A 3751-nucleotide genomic window follows, 5' to 3' on the forward strand; every position below is an offset into this window, starting at 1 on the left:
TATATGTTTAAATCATGATTTTGGACGTGTATTAGATTCTTCAGTTTATGTTTTCAATATTGGATTATGTTATTATAGCGTGTAACGAATCGCACACTGAAGATTCGACATGTGATGTTATTATAGCGTGTAACGAATCGAACTCTGAAGATTCGACATTGTCATCCTATAATAGTTGTGGATTTAGAGCATATATTAGGTGGTTTCAACCTATTTGTGCATGAAGGTAGTTTCGTGTACTATTTAGTACGTATATAAGTTGTAGACTTATTTATTTTGGAGTCACTTGCGACATTGTTTACTGTAATGACCCGGTCTTTTTCCTCTTTTTCCATTTTCAGCGATTTTCTTTTTTCGTCTTTTTCCTATTTTGTCTTTTCCTTATTTCATCTTTTTTCCGTTTATCGTTTTTCCTTGCATAACCTCACTTTTTGTGCTCGAATTTGATTCCGGTTTTGCATGCATTCACGATATTTGATTTCCATGACATTGGTATTCTTACTTTTGTAAAAAAGCATGCTAGTTGCTTACTTTTCTTATAAAGGGCATGAATGCATACTTTATTGTAATTATTCATAACTTTTGGGGTTTTAGTGTAACTATGTAAAATAATTATTTTTCGTTTTAGGGACCTTTTTGAATTTATTTTGGAAGATATTTTGAGAAATGACCATTTTGCAATTTTTAGAAAGTGTGACAAGTGTCACACTCTCATGGAACTATTTGTTGGCATTTGGGTGAAGAGACTTGGCACCATGATTTCTTGACATTTGGATAGTGGAGATTCACCCACTTGTTGGCCTTAGATTAGTACACATGTAGTAGCCATTGAATTGTGACACGTGTAGGCTTAGGATTGAGCCTAGGGATGAGCATTGGATTAGTGATAAGTGTAGGATCAAGATTTAATCTTACATTGTGTGTGTGTGAGAGGTAGTGTAAGAGCACATAGTGAGTGGAGGATTACTAGACCCTCCACTCACCATTTTCACTTCACTTTCTTCATTTACACTTGTTATTCAAGACTCTAGCAAATCTACCATTAGAGAAAAGCTTGGTTTAGAGCTTTTTGGTTCATTTTAGCTTCCTTCCATTCACCTTAGAGTAAAAACCTTGGGAGAGAAAAGATTCCTCTCACTCTCCTCTTCAATAATCCTGAACTTGTTTTACATTTTTGAGCTTAGTTGCTTGGATTATAGAGATTCGATTCTCTATTGAGGTAGGGGTGGTAGTATGTTTATATTCTAAGTGTTTTATAATCCTTGAGGTTTAATATATATTGTGTACATGATTTTAATACGATAGTCTTGCATATTATAGGAAACCCTCACTTCTTGACTTAGGGTTTATTGATTTAAGCATGTATGATATGTATAAACCATGTGTAGAAAGATTATATAAGTTAGTGGTGTGCTAAATTCTAGTAAATTCACATGTGGTAGTAATATAGAACTCTAGTAGAATTATTAATATTATATGCAATTTCTATTGACTTGAATTGATATATTGTTGTGATAATAATTCTATATTCTTGTGAATTACATATTGTGATTAATTTAGAAACTTATTGCTAAAATGTTGATAATTAGTATATAAAGCTTAATGTTGAGGCATGATTTAAATTAAGAAGTAGGTGATATTGTATTGTGCATAATATCATGATGAAGACTTGTCATTTAGCATGTCATTCTAGACTTGGAACCCTAAGACATGGTTTGTATGGTTTTAAAGTACTTGTGCTTGTAAGGTGATTGATATGCCTTATTATCTCTATATAAGTTTTGAACTTGATATATATATTTTGGATTCTCTTGGGACATTGTTTAAGTGACATGGCTAAAGTTTGGCTTTAGTACGGGAGGTATGAGTTCTCCCCAATTGAGATAGTGCGTACTAGGGTGGTCTTCCTAGCGGGCTAATGCCCGGAATAACCATTTTGTTCTTGGTTTAGTCCGAGACGTGATGTCCAAGTATTCCACTAATTGATTTCACATTTAATTTCAAGTTGACAACCAAATGCTTAATTGTAACTTGAAATTCTTGTTATTGGCGAATTGATGTTGTTAAGTACATTAATATTGATATGTATTGCTAAATAATCATTCAAGTTAGCTTAAGATAATCCCTTAGAATACCTTGAACATAGACGTTAAGTGGAATGCTCCCTTGTATTCGTCTATATTGATCTTGCAATGATATTGAAACTTTAGGGTATACGCATATGCTTCTTCCTACGAGTAACTTGATTACTCACCCTAGTGGTTTGGGTTATTTTTCAGGTAAAGAAACTATGTTCTTAGATGTTAATCATCCTTAGAAGCTTTTGAGTTAAATGAAGCATTTTTGTATATTGACATGCAAGTGTTTAGTATGTCTTTCTTCTGATATCATATTTTGAATGCCATGGGTGTATTGTACTTTTGGAGCTTTAGTAGCTTTCTTGATATGTAATGACACTCAAACATTTTCTTTTGACATTATAAACATGTATGTAAAGAGGCCAAGGGCCAAACATATATACTTTTGTACTTAGACACTTTTGGTATCAATCTTTGCATCAAAAATGTATTTAAACCAAAGTTTGAGGTTTGACATATGAAAATCTTGTAAATGATGTGTATGAGGCCATGGGCCATTATTTTATATTTATTTATTCATATCAAAGATGTTAGCATATTCACATTCTCAAAACTTATGAAAAAAATCAGTTTTGCACATTCATTTTGAACCATTCATGAAGGGATTCAAAGTAGAGGTTGAACCTTAGTACCTTGGACTCATAGTAGGTTTTTTAGCAACTTTTCGTGGTGTTTCGGTCGACCAAAACTCCATTTCGGTCAACCGATGGCAAATGGTTTTGACAATGCACAGTAAAACTCCATTCCAGTAGCCAATTATACTGTTCAAGGTCTACCGAAGCAACAAGAACCTTTTCTTCATGATTTCAGCTCTCAGCATCGTCATTTTGGTCATCCAAAACTCTATTTCAGTTGACCAAAATAGCTTGATCCTGAGCCTAGCTTCTGTTGAGTTTCAACGCTGATCTTCCAACTTCAAAGGGTCATAACTTCTTCATTTCTAATCCAAATGGGGTGATTCTTGAGCCTAAATTCATGTATTTTGAGTCATATTTCTAATGGTACCAATTCCATTCTTAGATTCCAAACACAGTGGAAATTATTCATGTTTTAGTGAAGTAGTGTCAGTTTTCACTTCAACCGGGATAGGGCATTATGTGGGATTCTTAGCCAATGTTCATGGAACCTCTTGTAATGTTTTAAAATAATTAGATTAGGTTGTATACACCTTGTTTGACTTGTTTAGAGTCAAGTTTCTCTCTTTTGATGTGAATTGATCATTTTGTCCCTTGAATGATGAATTTTGTCCTTTTTTATCTTTGTTTCCGTTCTTACTCTCTATAAGTTTCATGATCTCATGAATGGTCATATTTGTGCCTTATGAGTGACTTCCATCTCTTAAGACCTTTGTTTATCTTTTTCTTTCGCAATTTGGATCCGTTATCGGATTAACTTTCGGATCATCACTGACGCACCGGGTTGAAAAACTTGGGCCGTCACAGTTACTGTGTTATGGCTAGAGTTTGGCACTAGTGCGGGAGGTATGAGTTCTCCCCATCGAGATAGTGCACACTAGGGGTGGTGTTACCAGCGGGTTAGTTCCCGTAATAGCCGGAGATGTCTCGGCAGAATTCCGAGCTTAGATGTCCAAGTATTCCACTATTTGATTTCGC

This window comes from Cornus florida, unplaced genomic scaffold (genome assembly GCF_030987335.1).
Source record: "Cornus florida cultivar Cherokee Brave unplaced genomic scaffold, ASM3098733v1 CherokeeBrave_3.0.0_Hap2_Chr09, whole genome shotgun sequence".
Classification (NCBI taxonomy): Eukaryota; Viridiplantae; Streptophyta; class Magnoliopsida; order Cornales; family Cornaceae; genus Cornus; species Cornus florida.